This window comes from Protopterus annectens, chromosome 1.part1 (genome assembly GCF_019279795.1).
Source record: "Protopterus annectens isolate FY-2018-M chromosome 1.part1, PAN1.0, whole genome shotgun sequence".
NCBI classification, from domain to species: Eukaryota; Metazoa; Chordata; order Ceratodontiformes; family Protopteridae; genus Protopterus; species Protopterus annectens.
Window position 1 is genome coordinate 1,277,113,598 of NC_056726.1, and position 19,810 is coordinate 1,277,133,407.

Genomic DNA, 19,810 nt, shown 5'->3' on the forward strand with positions numbered 1-19,810 from the left:
GTTTCATAAGACAATCTAAATTCATAATAATTAGATACTGTTGAATTTGTTATGCAGAGAAGGAATGAGTTTTGTTTTCGTAAGACATTATTTCTGACAAGATTGTTAGATTTTAACATAGTAGTTTGGTTTATCTTGTACCGGATAGGGAGACTAGTAGTTTTTCATGCAGTTTACTTAGTTCTAGCTAATCAGACTAAGATCAAATGGATCTTAGGACAGTTTTTAAAATTGTATTAGTTTTAGTTTTCTGTGTTAATAGTGGGTTCTTGAAATGTGTGTCTGTCATTAAAGAGTTTATGACAGGCTTGACATTCAGTTTAACAAAGATAATGGCTCTTGAACAAAATATGGTGGGCAATGTAGTAGTGCTACCTTTAATTAAAAATCTGTTTAGGCTATTTGGATCTACAATATGATGTAAATAAATGTTCTGTCATTAAATATGAATGTGAAATAACTGCAAAATAGAGGGATATTAAACATCAGGATTGACTAACCCATGTATAATTTTCCTACAAGAAATATATTTACTATCCAAAGAAGCCAGTCAATTGAAATGATACACACACACACACACACACACACACACACACACACACACACACACACACACACACACACACACACACACACACACACACACACACACACACACACACACACACACACACATATATATATATATATATATATATATATATATATATATATATATTTTTTTTATTTTTTTATTTTACATTTGTTGATCAGGATAGTCTAACTGGATGTATGTCCATTTTCAGTAGAGTCCTGGGGAGATAAGCTCCAAGAGATTACTAGACTACTAACATACAGGTACTAGTTGTTATACAGTTAAATACTACAAATTTTAAACAGTTCAGGAATCTTCACTATTTATACAAAAAACATGTTACGTGTTTTTATATATATATATATATATATATATATATATATATATATATATATATATATATTAAAACTCCACTTACAGATATGAAAGTTTAATCATGGGGTTGGGGGGGGCTTTTACTCTGGTTTGGGCAGCAGTGATTCAAGTGCACTAAAATATCCAAGAAAACAGGTGTCAGCTTGAACCTTAAAAAACTAGACCAATTCAATGAATTTAAAAGATTTATATACAGTTAAAGATGAGAACGCCTTTGTGTTGACTTGTGGATCATACATATTTATAATAGTAAAGGACTGATAATTAAAAAATAATCAAAACTTCACAATTATTTCCTGTCCTATTTCAGACCACAACAGAAATTCTATAAAACAATACTAATTAATAGACTTGCTTCATATATCATAAAATTAAGGGACTTTCAAGAATGGGTTAACAAAAATGGGACATCTTCTTAAGCTTTATTAAAAACAAATGTACCAGTAAAATTATATTCTGGGATACTCTCAGAGCATTAAAATATGTTAAAACTATAAGCCAGGGTGGGTATAAAATAAACAAATGCGATAAAGAATGGAAACACTTAAAAAGTAAATTACATTTAATGAAGCTGCAAGTTTAGAGAGGGGAATCCTTGTCTCTAGATGATTGTCACTGTTGAACTGAACCCCAGCCCACATGTAAAATTGGAAAAGAGGTTGTTGATGGATGGATAAATATATTTAGAATTTGTTAAACAATTAGAGAAAAGATATCAGAATATATTGTTCCATAATGCATCAATAGCATTAATTTTGCTCATGCACTATGAATGTGAATGTGATGCATAATTCAGTTAAAAGAACAAATGTACAGTCATTAATTAATCAGGTACAATTTGTCAAATGTTTCAGGGATAGCAAGATCTTGTCAGGTGTTGAAGTAATACTTCATAAATTTAAAAATTATTGTCAAAACAAATATGAAAATTATGAAGCAAGGCAATCAATATTAGATGTTTTAAAGAGAAAGATTACAAGAAAGCTTTCTGATAACAGTATAACAGTTTTATTCAAGACAATAGACATAAAAGATGTAACAAAACAGATGAACATTAAAATAGCATTAAAATAAATACACTGCCAATTTCTCTCCCCTTTCTTTCTGTGTAAATATATCATAAGCTTCCTTTTCTCACATTTTGTATCATAATTCTTATAATTCTTATTTGTATTATGCTAAAGTACCTTTAGTTTCACTGTAAAGTGACTGAAATTTGTCTGTTAAATCATTGTTATATAAATTGAATCTGTTCTCAACTAATCTTTTCATATTGTGTTTAAGTTGGTATAATTATTTACAACATAGTTGTTTTTGTATTGTTTTTTAAAGACTATAAAATTATTGTGCTTAAAATGTTTTCTAATACTTTTTGAGTTTTTCTCCTCGTGCCTTGGCTAAAAATGGTTACCTACCAAGTAGGACTTTCCAGGTAATCAAATATCAATAAATAAATAAATAAATATATACTTTATATATTTATTTATTATTTATTGACATTTGTTGACCGGAAAAGTCCACTGGGTCAGGAACCCATTTTCACTGGAGGCCCGGGGAGAAAAGCTTCACAAATTAACAGTCAGATATTAGCAATAGACAGAATTATTTTTAAAAAAGCAAAAATAATCAAAAGGTAAAACATTAAAAAGCAAAATATACATACAGTATAAAACTTATTAGTGTATTTCAGAAATTATATAAACTTAGATGATGGTTTGTAGTACAGTACAAACATCTTCCTTATTAGACTATACAAATACTTGATGAGGCACTTACAACATTTACACTGCCAATTTGACCCCCCCCCCATAGAAATATTCACTAATAACAATATCCTTGAAAAAAGCTAAGGATGCCACATGCTGTTCTAACTACAGACCAATATCCTCTTTAAAATGAAATTACATTTTTTTTATATCCATATTTGTAGAAGAGACTAAAGGCACACATATCCGAATTAATAACTCTTGACCAAACTGATTTTGTTATGCATAGACAAACTAAAGACAATATTAAAGGAATTGTGACTATGTTGAATTTTGACAATAACAAGAAAAGGCTTTTGATTTTGTTAGTTGTGAAAATTTGACAGTATTAGAGAATTTAATTCACTAGATGAGTGTATAATTTCAATCAAATCAGTCCCCGGGATTCATGAACCTTGCGCCAGGCGCCAGCATAGCGTCGGCGTTATAACGCCAAATATGGCTGTATAGGACAGTATCCATGATACACACCGCACTGTCAGTATGCAAAGGTGATGTGTATGCACTATGTGATGTAACTGATGCAACATATCTACATGATATATCTGCTACACTGACACCTGTATTGGTGTCAGCAACATGAGTAGGGATGAGCTAGGAATGCCGCCAGGTATGTAGAAGTGGTATATGTAGGCATGTGTACAGTACTGTGTGACAGCAGGTAGTGCAATGTGATGCAAATACTGAGCATGAGGGGCCACATGTCTGAGGATCAGTAACGTCACACGTCCCTGACTTGTTGTGGTTAGCATGATATGCCTGCACCACTGTGTGAATCAGACAGGAGGCACATGGCGAATATCCCAAGACATAGGGCATGGCGATGCTGATGTACATTGGCACAGTATAAAGTGGAATGGTGCTGAAGGGCAAAGAGCGGACTGTCTGATGTGATACCTCTGCACACTCCCAACCACCCATGCAATAGTATGACAGGTGGCCAGCATGGCATGTGGTGTGCTCTGGCACACATAAGCCCATCAAGGGTGCCAGTGCAAAGGCATGCAGGTAGTCAATGACTGAGAGAAGGATGTATGTGAAGATGTGGCCTAGTGCCATACTGAATGGCCCAGTCATGGGTGTAGAGATGCAGCCTCTACAGGCAATGCAGTACCATCCATGTGTAGTGTGATAGATGTGGCAGTGTGGTGTCAGGGAACACAACGCGCGACATGAATGAAGCTTAGCAGTCACTGCAGTGTGCTGCTGCAGAGACATGTAACAGCCAGGTTGGCGGGATACAACAACCATGGCGGGGTTTGAGGCGTATTGGGACTGTGTTCCCGGACATAACATGTGCATGGCAGTGTATAAAACGTGGTTGGTCACAATGTCCAGCCAAGGATTGGAACCCCGGTAGTGAGTGAGAGTGTGTATTGTTGGTAGGCAAATTTACTGGCAGGCACGTATGCCAGCAATATCTGTGTTGGCAATGCCTGCATGACTGCGTTGCATTGAATGTGATGTAGTCAAACAGCAGAGACATACCACATCATGTAGGGCCCATTACTGCAATGTCTGGCAGTCATGTGTAGGTAGCTAGTTGTGGAGTATGTCATGCCCATGAGGACACACCATGACCGTCAAGGACACACAAATACCACAGGTGAACATAACTACTGCGTAAACAGCCTGCACACAGCCCATACAGCACGTGTGCATGGAACAGGAATACCACTGTATGCCTGTGAAAAGGCCACCATGTCTGTGTGGAATAGCATGGTCCCTACCAGTGTAAATGTAAGAAGTGCACTGTGATCAGTGCTGCACAGGCATGACTGTCCATCGCAGATGGGTGCCATGCCATCAACTACCCTTGCTGTGTGGGATGCCACCGGGCTGTAGAGTGTATGTACCATGGCTGCTGCTATGGTTGTGTGTTTAGGGGTGTGGCTAGCAGGGATGAGAGAAGCATGGATGTTCAGCAAACAGAGGGGGGGGAGGTGTGTAGGCCCAGCACACAGACACACATGGAGGTTTGGTGCATGCCGAGGGGTAGTGTAGGTGGCGGTATGTCGTAATGCCACCCAGCTATGCGTACTGCATGGCCAGCATGTGTGGGCACATGGGTCCATACTAGAAGGGCGTGTTGCTGGCAATACATAGCAGTAGCAACTGTCCTAGGTGCACGTACAGGCGCCGTCTTGAATGTGGGCATGTAACCTGTGGTGTACAGTGTATTCACTGTCGCTAAGGTCACAATGTGCGAAAGGTCACGAACATGGGTATCTGAACATGGATTACCCATGATGCAATGTGTCATGGAATATACAGGCTGTGGTAAATCACGGGTGTGGTGGGGAACCACCCAACGCTGCAGGTGTTGCAGTCCAGGTATGTGCCTGGGAGGTATGATCTGTGTAATAATCTGGACTGGCAGTGCTGTAGGGCATGGAGGCAGGTCCCAGGCACTGCAGATAAAATGATGTGTGTTGTACTGTGTGCAAAAGCAGCACAGTGAGTGGTGGGCATTGTCACACATCACTGCATGCTGTGCCTACCTGTGACAGCTCCTGCCGGAGACAGAGGAGCGGACACCGCTGCACAGGCAGCATAGCATGTGAAGATGTATATGTGGGGCTAAAACACCCAGGGCAGATGTCCACAGGTCATGTGCCACGGTAGTGTGGGTTGAACACCACTATCAGACTGGACACAAACACCACATGCCTGCATAACTACAGTATGACCATAGTCAACAGTCCCAGTGACAAGAGTAGGCCACGTACACCATCCCCTGCATGCAGACCACTTCGCTACTGGACACCTGGCTAGACACACACCTGAGGGTTAATTCAAATTATTGAGCCATCACGTCCAAGTCCATGTGGGCCGACAAATGTCATCACAGGGTGGTCACAATAGCAGGTGGCAAGGCAGACACTGTACCAGGTGATGTCATGTGTGCATATGTCGACTAGCACAGCCGCTCACATGTCTGCAACATACTGGTGCACGGCGGCGCTTCGTTACATGATGAATGGAACTGCACCACCCACTACAGGGCCATCTGACACAGGTGTGCGTGACTGGTGTAAACTCCATGCTTGCACAGGATACACTGCTGTTGTAGTGGCAGCCATGCCAGGCTACCAGTGATATATGTGGTCATACAGACATACCGTGACACAGTGTTCATGCAGGAGTGTCCATTGTCGTGACTTATGTGCTGCTATGAATGTAGGTGTTTCATAGAATGTCACATCCAGAAGACACCATCTGGTGCAGTCATGGTTGTCAACACCAGCACACAGCCACAGCAGTCAGAACCCAGTCCTGACAATGTGTCAGTCACCCTCGTACTGTGTGACATATGCATGGCGAACACCTCCCACTGTCATCTAAGCTGGCTACATGATGGCTGGAATGTGCTGTAGAAATGTACAATGCTGGTAGCCCAATGAAGTACTTGAATCAGATGACAGTATGCTATGTCAGCTATAAACTATGCACAACAATGACCGCCCAACAGACACAAACCATGCATTGACACATGGAACATGTGCACATGACAACCCCTAATGAGGTATGTTGCACATATTGATGTACAATTGTCATTCATGCACATAGTATGGATGCAGACACACATACTCCACAGGTAGTACCATGTGATGTGGTAGGTGGGGGCATTGCTCCTGCACATGTCACAGGAAGCACACACACATGTCCTGCATAGCAGCCGCTAGGTAGCTGTGGTATGACTACCGGACAGCTTCATACAATGACCATGTCCTATTGTGAGATGTTAGGTGTGTACCATATGTGACGCTGACAACAAGTCATATGTGTATGGCTGTACCTGTGTGACATTGTTCGTGATGGGTAAAGCAATATAGTATCAGACAGAAGTGCACACAAGCCCCACATAGGTGTTACGCCTGAACATACAGTACAAGGAGCGTGGGATGATAGCAAACTCCAGGTGGAGATGGGCACGGATGGCAGCCCACAACCACATGTGTGTGTACGTGTTCACGCCCACCCACACATGAGCATCTGAGAGGCTAGCGCCAAGGCTGCACAGGGTCGCATGCATATAGCGTTCAGCAACATCCCTGTATGTCCCACCACTGGGCCCGCGGACCGATGGACACCAAACTAAATGTAGATATGAGATGTGCAATAGCACATCACAGATGCTTCAATGCAGAACAGGCCTTTACCAGGTAGTATATGCGCCAGGTGTCTGCGCCACCTGCGCCAAACACGCGAAAGCCAACGACAGCAATAGTCCAGGCAATGCCACAGATGGACGCGGCATGCCTGTGTATGTTCAGAAATGTCGGTATAGCAATATACGGAAGTTACCGCGGTAGAACAAATAATATGAATGGGCGGTGTGAGGGTGTTACATGTGTATGGTCAGATCGACAATACCATCAGGGCCTGCTATGAACATCCCTGTCCTCAGGGATACCTCTGCTGAGCCCAAACACCACATTCACAGAGGAGGGATGGCGTGTAGTGCAGCAGCAGACATGTGGTGGCAGCGGCCACTTGATGTACACATATGCACCCCACACTGCGTAGGCAGCCATCCATGTGCATGGATAGCGGTGTGTGTCCACATACAGCACTGTGTCGATCAGTATCCCAGCACATAGCACCTGCCAGGGCTACAGTGTATGCATGGATGTGTGATACCTGCACGCACCAGACAATACTCCCCTCAACAAAGCAGCGCACAGCATACCGCTTGAGGACAGTGTCTACACCATGTAGGATAAAACATGTTGAACGTCCATATTCACACAGCTATGACATATGCAATGGACAGCCACCCCTGCCATCACCGGCCAACCCCAGGTGGATCACACCCAGCGCCATGTATGTGGCATACCCTGCCATATCATGCAGACTTGACCAAGCAAGGCTGCATGAGCTATCACAGTCCTACATGGTGTAATGGACAAAAGGCACTCTCACTATCAACCACAGCAGTAATGTGGCGGTGATGCACCCTGTCATGTTACAGGTGCTGTGTGATGCTCTGCACAGTGTGTGTGTGTACATGCTATGCATGGCCTTCTGCTAATGTCATGGTTATTACCGTTCCGCGTCTATCACATGTGCAAACACAGGTGAGCTGTGGCAAGTTGTCCAACACCGTGACAGTGCTGTGGAAGTACATGGCACAACACATGCATGCAGGTGTCCATGTGTATGTGTACAGTGCCGCTGTTGACGCTCACAATGGACACAGACGTGATGTGTACTGACATACACAGCGCCCAGGTGAATAGTAGCATTAGACGTTTGAAGACAACGGTGCCAACCGGATTTGGACATAGGTGCAGCCAGGCACACATGTCCACGGCAGGCTAATAACATCTACATGGTGCGGTATAGTGATGGGGTGGCACACAGATATGATGTGACACCGCGCTCAATGGTGTGAAGCAAAAATATCGGGTTGTGCACTGCCACGATGCCATTCACAGATCACTGCAGCAGATGTCGTATATGTCATAGCAATGTATTTCCAACAGTATGCCAGCACAGCAGTGTGAATGTGACCTGCCACCACTTTCTATTATGTCTTCCAGATAATGCCACTGCTCCCGGCTTCCCACCTTTCATCCGACAGGAGGAGAGGAGGACCCATACCTCCATAGTAATCACCGTTATTCAGCCATGTGCCACAGCAGGCACAGGAACGGGCAGGAGATGGGGAGGAGACGCAGGAGGGTGAATAGCCCATGGATACAACCAAGAGGCTATCAGCAATCCGCAGGCACTGCACAGACCCGGGATCCGCATGCAAGACAGCGCGTCGCTGCAATCACCAGGCAACAACGCGGGACAGGTGGTGGGGCCACCAACCCAGCTCCCCACTACAGCCACACGTGGAGGAAGTTGAGCTCCTGGTTAGTCTGGGACACCGACGGAACAACACGCAGAAACACTTAAGGCCCATCGTGAGTGGGTGTCTCCCGAACTATGAGCCTGGAGCCACTGGTAAGTCAGTGTTGCATGTTTGTATGATAAGCGCATGTGTGGGTGTCATAGTAACACATGATATAGCAACATGCCAGGTATATGGCTACACAAGATGCAAACCATAGTATGCTGCAATAGGTTAGCAGTAGACATGCATAAAGTACATGCTAACACACACATGGCTGATGTGACATGCACAGTGCTGACCGTGAGACAGTAATGGCTAATGTGTATACTCTTTTGTGTAATGTCTTACAGGTATCGCTCTGGCGCAGGTCGCGAAGGACAAGGGTCTGTTGCAGGTAAGTCTGTTGCTAACAAAGGCATGTTCTGCTGTATTGATATTACCCATGTGTTCAGGCATGACATGCTCACCTGTGTGTGCCCTAGTCACGTATACAGCTTCCGCACTACCCGACACACACACCACCCATGTACAGTAGATATGCAAACTGCTAGCGAGTGGTATGACACCACACAACTTATTGGTGTTATGTATCTCCGCCATGCATAATGGTAGGTGTTATGGCCAATGGCTGCATGTAGTGGTATGCATTGGTATGCCAGTGCAGTATGCACACAGTACCACAGATCGCACAGACAACATAGTTGTGTCCTGCCATTGTGCAGTGGCAGAGCCCGTGACACAGCTCACAGCAAACGTACCTGCACAGACACTAAAGCACCCATACATTGTATCTGTAGATCGTACACATAATATCAAACGCATGTTGCTAGATGTGGTGGACAATTATCGTCACATGTCCACATGATACAGCTGCGTATATTATACAGTGTCGGCAGCCATGTACCTCAACCGCCGTGGCCGCACGGTGTATTTACGCTGATGCATGAATCACCATGAATGTGTGTACCGTATGCTCATTAAATTTCATACTGCCCGTTGTACTGTCCCCACCAGGTGTACATACTGCCACTATGAATGTCTGGTCTGCATTCACTGGTCTGTGTTGTGTGAATGCTGCATGCCATCTGCATTATCACATGCATGTGTGTGTGTGTGTGTGTGTGTGTGTGTGTGTGTGTGTGTGTGTGCAAGGTTCTGTATTGTAACCATGGTATGTCTTTGTATTGGACAGGTGCTGTAGGTGAGTTCCCTCCTGCGTCAATCTGATGCCAGTGTCCCACAGATACTAGTGGTGATGACCATGCATGAGGGTACAGGCAGGGTCGCCACAGGCAGACACCAGCACCGGAGAACATCACACATACGCCCCTTTTCAACCCCGCCACGGTTCAGATGCCGACACACACCCCAACACTGTTGCCCATAGACGGCCAGTCAGCGCCCTGGCCCCGAGCAGGAATGTGTGGTGCTGCAGAAGGTGTGGGCACAATAATGGCGTTGCCAGTGTAAGGATCGGTGCAGTGCCACGCAGCGTGGCAGGTGCTGCCTGAGGGGAGCATCGCTAGACATACACCTGCCAGACAGTGGTGCAGCAGCTGGTATAACCAGATGCATGTTCCAGACTGTAATGATGGCGCAGGCACGTGGCCAACGCAGAAATCCAGGAAGGGCAGAGGCTGCAGAGGTCCGCAATCCAGACTCCTGAATGACATCCCAGGCACATGCATCGCACAACAGCATCTTGCCAGCGCCTGGATAGGGAGATTGGGCATGGACAGAATCACCGAGGTATGCCATCCTTGAGCCGCATGAAAGTCCGTGCAGGAACACCAGGTAGGGTGAGGCATAGGGCACGGGCGCGGCAACACCACCGCAGGTCAGCGCAGCGCGCACCCGCGCCCACCCAGACAGTGCTGGTAGTGGCAGCACCGCAGCCGCGCCACACCATCCACACCAGGCAGAGCAGGCCATCCGTGACGCGGCTCCTGGACGGCCCCATCGTGGCATCAAGTTTCAGCGGACATGTCACATCTGGAGTGGACAGTCCGATTTCTCCACGCCGGGGTCGCCCAGGCGAATTACAGGTGTTAGGTGCGGTCAGGTCAGCCCGGCAGACACAGTGAGCCGGAACACCGCACTGTACAGTCAGGGGCCGCTACATACCCCGCGGTAGGCATCATAGATGACTGAACTGTGTACACACACCCACACATGACACAACTGTAGGGCCTACCACACCCACATGCAATCTACATAGTCATGCCCATCAATGCACTGGCCCCTTACACACACACACATGATGCCACAGCCCATGCCTGTGGCACATATCACTCCTGCATATGATGTAGCCCTGCACCAGGAGTTACACCATCACTGCACGGTTAAGCCAACATATCTTATTTAACAGGGTGGACAAGATAGTGAGAGGTGTATGTGATAACGCAGTCCGCATAGTACGTGATGTGTATGTTGTGGTGTGTGTAGTATGGCTGGTGACAGGTATATGTGATGTGGGTTGTGCATTTGACATCATGCAAGCAGACATACCATGCAGGACAGGTACAGAATTCATTGGAAATGTATGTGTGGTGGTTACATGTGTAGCACCATGTCGTGCAGTGTCGCATGATACTGATGTAATGCACGTGCCTACTGGGAGCACTGTGTTAGTTCCCACGCGGTAGTCGGGGTACCCACAGGCATGTCTGGCAAAATACTCAGCATAGCACAGTTACTCGTGATCCGCATGACCCCTACATAAAAGGAGAAGCATATGAACGAACAGGATATGTGCCCACGCCATGTGTGACCTAGCATGACCTGTGTGGTGCCCAACACCCCTCAGGGATGGGATGCTATATCCATCAGTCCCCAGTCCCTGGTCTAGCAGTGACATACAGATGTTGCTCACATATCATCACACCCACACGTCATTAGCAGTCCTGGACAAAGGCAGCCAGGGCCTTCCTTCACATGGCCTGGGCACCTCCCGTGTTGTGGGGGTGTCTGGCTGCTAACCCTAGCCCCAGCACGCCCCACTCATCTTTAAAGTTGAGGTGTCTGACAGCCGCTTCTGTGCCCGTGTTTGTATGGAGCCTGAGGTGGAATGTGCCCATGTCACCCAGGTCAGACATGGCCGTGCAGGCGCTGCGGGCACAGATCACTACGGAGCAGCTGCCAGAAGATCCACAGCCGGCAAGTCCCCTGGCCGTGCAGCTTGTGACACATGTCCTAGCACCGCTATCCCTGTCTTGTGGAACGCCATGTGTCCTTCCAGTGCTGCAGGCTAGGTTGCTTTCACATGTGCATTGTACGTAGTCATTGTTTCCAGGAGTGTACAGGGTACAATGAACAATTTTATGTGTCATACATTCCATCCAGACCAGGAGGCCACAATGGAATGTCTTCACACCCACATTGCCATTGTGTGTGCGACAGAGGTGCCGGCAGGTGTGGTAGCCATTTCTCGAACACGCCCACCATCTTTTAATGGCGTATCACCTACATGTGACATTGGGACGAATATGTCCTTCACACTGGGTAGGGCTGCACCTTCTGGCATTTAGTAGCAGGCCGCGTGGCTCTGCACCAGTCATCCATGTCTATGACGCCTAGTTGGATGTTTGTGTAACATGGGTGTTGTATGTTGGCCGTGTGAGTCATCTGCATACCTTGGTCTGCTACAATCCCCCTATGATTGCATGCACATTGGAAGGTCGGATGCCATATGGCAGATGAGCCTGTGGGCCCACTGGGTCCAGATATGAGTGTGACAAGGCACCTGAGCACCAACCCTGTGTGGTAGACCTCCAACCGTCTGAGAAGCACTGGGTGATGATGCATGGTCCCCACATGTATGCTGGCGAGCCCATGGGTCCCATGTGTAGTGTGCTCTGAACGCCCCACCAGGTCATGGCACTGGTGTGCAAAACCCACGATCCCCATCAATGGCCTTGTGACCACTCCAGACTGGACGAGCAGGTTCGGGAGTGCAGGATCCTCTTTGACTATGTAGTTGTGGGTGTTCTGGTATTGGCTAAACACCGCTATCTGTAACCATGGCCACCCTGTATGGACCTCCCAATAGCCACAGACAACACTTGGTCAAGCGTGATAGGTGTGGCTGCTGACAGTCCATAGAGCACTACTCCAGATAGTGGGACCACAGATGCCATATGGCAGGTATTGTGATATGAAATTTTGGTGCATACAACACACATGGCCGCATGTGGGGTCGAGGGTCTAATGAGGATGGGTAGCATACAGCCAGGGACACCATCGGTGGCCACAGTTGACGTGTCAAATCACAGGATCACCCAGGCCATATGGGGAGATGTTTGGGAGGATACCTGTGGGATGGATATGTCTCTGTCAGGGGTGGATGTATGATGGAATATGTCCTGTGGTCAGGACAATGTCAGGGGCAGTGACTGCTGTACCATTCTGGACCATTTCCAGCAAGTCTGTGTGCCCCAACCATCCTTACCACGTTAGGGAAGGCCCTGTGGTTGTCTCCATGCCCTTCTGGTAGCACGCACTGGCTGCCGGGCCCGTGGATGATGGCATGTGGGGCCGATGGTGACGCCGTATGAATGGGTGATGGTTTCTGTACTGTCATTGCTCTGCCATGTGGCCATTCCAACTGTTGGATGTAATAGGTAGTCAGTGGCTGTGAACCGCCACACCATGTGCCTGCCTGTGGTGGACAAGGTCCTTTTGTCATCATGTTTGGTCGTTGCAGACATGCATGTGGGTGGTCGGGAAGGTATCTGCGGCGTTTGTCGTCTGGGCCTGTGTTCAACACTGGCATGGAGGACTTCCTAGGTACCACACTGGCCTCGTATGATGTGTGTGGTTTTCTGTAGAGGTCATCATTGAGTAATCCCCATGCTGGTGTTGGTTACAGGGAGTGATGACTATGGGATCCACTATACGGTCTTGCATCACTCATTGAGGCTGTACATCCTGTGTGGGGTATATTCTCACTATGTGATAAGGCAGAACTGCCAGACATCCCCACTAGTATGTATGGTGTGGGCTGTTTATGGCCAGTGTGGAAATACCTGGGACTGCTGGCGAGGCCAGCCATGGGTAATGTCTCAGGCTATGTATGGGTGGTTCGCGTCACCCAACACGTGCCATGTAGAGTGCCCACTCACCAGTGTCCCCAGGACATCTGTGAAGGTATCCTGTGTTTGGAGGGCTGTCTGTAGTACGCAACAAACTGTAGGCCAGTCTCTACACATGGTTAATTGCACCTAGATATTCTGCAGCAACGTGCTACGCCTGTGGTATGGCCGGGTTGCTGCTGTGGCGGACACAGGACGGGTCTGCATCTGCCCACCCATGCTGGCCGCACCATGTGTATGCAGTGCTGTCTGATCCAGCGACTCTAAGGTCTGAGCATGCCCAGTAGGCAGTTGCAGATAGACACAGCACAGCAGCACACCGCGCCCGCCTGCGGTGCCATACCCCGGTGCATGCCTGTATCCTCATAATAACGGGCCACGCCTGCAGGTATGGCCAGGTTTCTGTTGTGGGTGGCTGACACACGACGGTCCACATTCCGCCACCCATGCTGGGCCGCACTACTGTGCCGAGTCTATGTCTGAGCATGCCCAGTATGCAGTGATGTACTGATCAGTAGTTACTTGTTATTCCCACTGCAGCACTAACGTGTTAGTGTACGTAAGCACCTTGGGATGGTAATAAATAGATCATGGATCAAGCACCCCTGTCCGAACTCCCGCGATCTGGGCGACGGCTCTGCACATGATACCTACGAGGGGTATGTTTCTCCTGGACACGCCTGCCTGTGTAAACCTGCAGCGCTCTTGTAAATGTCGGCTACTGTAGTGTGTCTCATGATAGGCGCAGGTTCATCCCCATCCCTTCCGTGTGTGTGTGTGTGTGTGTGTGTGTGTGTGTGTGTGTTTCAGCTGCCTCTGGCGACTGGGCGCTTTAGACGCTCCGCAACACATGCCTTGCTATTGCCAATCATTGTCTTGCGGGAGACGCCAGCAGCCTGCAGCCCTGTGACAGCTTCGTTTAGTAAAACTGCAGCTGCTCTGCAAATGCCTTTCCACAGCAGTGCTGATGATAGCGAGGTTCATCCCGTCCTTCCGTGTGTGTGTGTGTCTCTGTGTGTGTGTGCCTGATGCCTCATGATTGCTTATGCTTTTGATCATCTGCACACATGCCTTTGGCTATTGCCAACCATTGTTCATGGTGACGCTGCAGCCTGCTAAGTATGCCTGCACAGCGCCTCTGTTTAGTAAACTCAAGTAGCTGCTGCTCTGTAAACAGCCCAAGGCGCAGTGTGTTGATGTAGATAGGTATAGTCTGTCCCCGTCCCTTCCGTGTGTGTGTGTCTCTGTGTGTGTGTTTCCAGATGCCTCGCCACTGCTTTCATGCTTTTAGACGCCCACAACACATGCCTTGGCTATTTCTAATTATCGTCTTCATGGTGACGCCAGCAGCCTGGGCATGCCTGTGACAGCGCCTGTTAGCAAACTCGTAGCTGCTCAAATGCTCTGGCTACAGTAGTGTGTTGATGTAGACAGGCGAGGTCTGCCCCCTGCCCGTGTGCCCCTGGTGTGTGTGTGTTTCAGCTGCTCTCAAGACTGCTTATGCTTTTAGACGCCCAACACATGCCTTGGCTTATTAATTATTATGGCGGTGACGTCAGCAGCCCAAGGGCATGCCTGTGACAGCGCCTGTTTAGTAACTGCAGCGCATTCTGTAAAATGCTTCACAGTGTGTTGATGCAGATAGCGAGGTCTGCCTCCGCCCCTTCCGCCATGTGTGTGTGTCTCTGTGTGTGTGTGTTTCCAGCTGCCTCTGCGACTGCTTTGCTTTTAGACGCTTCCCAGAAAACATGCCTTGGCTACTGCCAACTATTGTCTCATAAGACGCCAGCAGCCTGCTGGGCATGCCTGTGACAGCCGCCTGTTTAGGTAAACTCGCAGTGCTGCTCTGCAAATGCTCTTCCATACAGGAAAAGTTGATGTAGACAGGCGAGGTCTTCGCCCTCGCCCCTTCCTGTGTGTGTGTGTCTCTGTGTGTGTGTGTTTCCAGCTGCTCTCTTACTGCTTATGCTTTAGACGCCCGCTAACATGCCTTTTGGCTATTGCCAACCATTGTCTTGCGGGTGACGCTAGCAGCCTAAGTATGCCTCTGACAGCGCCACGCCAGTTAACCCGTAGCTGCTCTGTGAATGCTTCATACTGTACTCGAGTTCATGTAAATAGTGGCAGATTCATCTCCCGTCCCTCCCGGGCGGTGTGTGTGTGTTTCTCGTGCTTTCAGTAAATACAACTGAATAAGCAATTTTTTTAAGTGTTCACTATCAACAGTGATATTTGAAATCATGCTAAGACTCACATTGTTGATTGGGAACATCTAGATATAGTTGTTTTCTGCACATCGCTAGGAAAACAAAATGCTGTATGTTGTAATGAACTGTTTAAATGTTACGAAGACTTGTGTTGTGTCAATCACGGGACTATTCTTGCTGCAGGATGCAGGTTTGTTTGTGTTTGATAGTACAATACCATGTAATACGTGGTGTTCATAGTATGCTTTCGTGATGTTGACATGTGTGTGTTTCATAGCAATACGCCTCAGTTATGCGTTGTGGCTACATTCCATTGCTCGTATAGACAGTGACAAATGGAGGTGTAAGGTGATATTTAAAGCCCGATACTTCCATGTTATGTGTAAGTCTCACAATAACGGTGATAGCGATACATGTCTATGAAGTACCTTGGATACTATATGCTACCCGCCGGGACGTAAATGTTTATGTAATTCGTCTCATCTACTATGTGTATGGTTTAGGCCATAGGGTGCCAGCAAGTCTTCCTGTTCATTGCGTTCAAGTATGGTCTATTGACATCACTCTGGCTAATTCACCCAAGGATGTCTTTCTATTGTTGGCAACGCCAGTTTGACCTTCGTATGTCATTCCCAGCAGACGTGGAGATTGTGCCATTGGTATATTTACACAGGACCCATCTGTTCCACTGTATGGAAGCGTGCAGATCCCCATAGATGTGCTGGCAGATTGAGTGCTGTGCGCGCCCGGCATCTGCCCAGCGGTTCAACCCTGAAATGGGGAGTGCTCACTGTAGACCCTATCTGTATTCCTGGGTTATGTTTTGCAAATAGCTGTGGATTCTCAGGTTTGCAATATGGGTACATCTTGGCCAGTATGCCGTCCATCCATGGAAACTGCCTCTATTGACACTAGTATCGGGCTGTCAACACCCACAGCTGCATTCTCCATTTCCGTGGATGATCGCATTAGTATTGCGTGAGTAACGATATGCTATGGCCACGCTTTTAATACCGGGCTGGACAAGGAATCATCTGCCAACCACACCGACACCCATTTTTGCATAACCACTATCCTGCCGTCTGGGTAACCCCGATAGACCCCTTTGCACACCCTTCATGTGTATGAAATGGGCGGAACGACGGTATGGACAGTAGTCAGAGTCCTATTCCATATGTCCGTATTTCATGGACGGTTGTCATCACTCCTTGAAGACGCTTTGTATATCTACCTGTGCCAGAAATACGGCTGTCACCTCTTCCGGTTCACTATGTCGCCTACACTTACTATATAATTTTGGGTCCCAATGATAATCATGTGCATATGTAAAGTTTAATATGTTAGAATTGTAGTCCATCTGGCCAGTGGGTTTGACTGCCGCCGATGTTCCCAGTCCCGATGTTCCGTCCGCCTACCCATATTATGTAGTGCTACGGAACCCGTGGTCTTCCACAATTTACCTTATATGGTGTTACTGTAGTACTGCAGGTTGGCAACTATTTTTAGATAATCCTCAGAGGTACCATTGTGAACTATCCGCCGTCACTGTATTGTCATTATAACACAATGGTACATGTAGGACGATTTATTCATGAAGGGTATGTTATTTATGTGGAACGCCATATTTCACCGCATGACCTTCCTAGTTGACGCTACAGGTGCTATTACTATGTGTTCCATAGGCTGCACAACTAAGAGAGGAAGCTGGGTGATCCCACATTTGCAGCACCTGGCTACAAAATGCTTGGATTCACAATGCAGGATGGCAACCGTGTATCTACTGTTGCTCCATCTGTATGTCCTGTGTTATGCCCATTACGGCTGTGTGATTCACCCAGGTTTGCTATTATGTGCCATCCTTGTCCGTGACGCTTGTCCATCCTTTTGGAATGCCCATTGACACTGATGCTGTAGGCTGAACATATTTCACACTCACTTTATTACCCAATGGATGCTTTAAACCTTGTGTGGGACTAAGGTATCTCCTGTACCCAGCCCTCCCACGGGCGGGATAACGGATTATCTGCCAAACAACACCGCCCATTTTGTACACGAGATACCATGGTTGCAACTTCAAATGCACAAGGATACATCCTTCATGTGTGCGGAATCAACAGATGCCAAGGACAATGCAGTCTGGGGGACTCTGTTCATATGTCCTGTATGTCATGGCAGGTATCGTCAACCTAAAACACGCTGTGGTGCATATAGTTCAGCTGTGCCGTAGTCACGGCTAGTAATTTGATTACCGATTCGGCGTATAAAGGTGTAAATGTCTGAATTTTTGGAGTCCTACAATGGACACCGGCGTATTTGTGGGTATGTAGAACAAGCGATTGTCACCATCGAAGCCAGTGGTGTTTAATTGCCGCCATGTTCTCAATCGTGGATGTCTGGGTTGACTACCCATCGTTTGTATTACATGCCTATCTATATCCACGCACAAAGTGGAAATACAGCAAACCTTAAGGCCCTGCCCATCGTCATAACTACATTATGGAATATATATCGCAAAACAGACACTGTCAAATACGATAGATCAACAGTGTAGTTGATACTGGAGCTCTTTTCACCTACTAACATGGGCATCGTCGAGTACGGTATGCATGACATAAATGTCTCCGCACACTTCCCTGCAGACTTGGTTTGTGCTTAAATAATGAATAAACTGTCAGTTAGGTGGACAGGCTCCAAGTCTTGATTAAAACATGATATAAGTTATATTGTGTTGTATGCCTTACTATGGAAACAATACGGGTAAATAATGTGTTGAATATATACATTGTAAATACAATCATATCCTGACACATAGTTGATAATTGTTGTGAGTGCACCTGAAATGTAGTAAAAAGGATTGTGATACAAGTATCAATGTGTACTAGGCATTACGACAATGGAAGCTATGGAATCAATAAGTACTATTTATGCATATTTCAATTATGACTAAATGTGTGGAGGAGATATCCGTAATTTCCCTGTTCCACTGATCACACACGCACACGCACACCGCATGTCCGGATTGTGGGTTACGTAGGCCATTACGCACATCCGTAGTCCGCTTATATATGTTTGCGTCTGTGTGATTACGCAGCTTCCAAGAAGGTGAATTATTCCGTAAATATATGTCTGATCCGATGATCGCGGTGCAGAAAGCACTTACAGCTTTATATGTAACAGTCTTTGCAGCATGGACGACACGCATATACGCACATCTATATGTTCTATAGTCGAATTCAAACGCGATCAGACCATGCTTGCCGGTTACTGTGACCAGCACGTTAGGGGCTGTTCGTTGTCATTAATATGCATACCCATGGTACCTATGTACATTTATATACCCCCGCACACACGCGACGCTACAGGCATCCATTCCTGCTGTGCGGTACTGTACGCTGAACATTCCTAATTCCTCGCTCATGGGCCCAGATGGCATGTTGTCACCGCAGGGCTGTTCAGATGATGCGCCATCCCATACGCATACAGGCCTTCGGCTGTCAGGTGTTGCTGGTGAGGCTGGGTTTGGTCTTGTCCGCCCACTGCACGACTGCCTGACCCTGCACGTAATGTTAGATGAGTCAACATGGCACGCTTTTGTCCGTGTCTCATGGTACCATGTCACGTCTCCATTTATTCAGAACTGCAGGCGCCCGATTGGCTGTGTGTACTGTAGATCTTGTTATACTAATTGTACACGGTCTGGTCGAATCTGACTTATTTCATTACTAACCCTTTCCATATGTATGGGCCTGTGTCGCGAATATTACAAGGGTTTACCATCTGCGATTTGCATTTCAGTGAGCCAAAGCAGACATGTCCGTTGTTGGTTTGGGCCGTCTGGCCTGTGCTACACATTTCGTTACATGGCGGAACAGGTTGAATAGCCCAGCTAATGACATCGGGTTCTCCGCCGCTGTTTAGTATTGAATGTCTGGTGTGAGTTTGTTTCACAA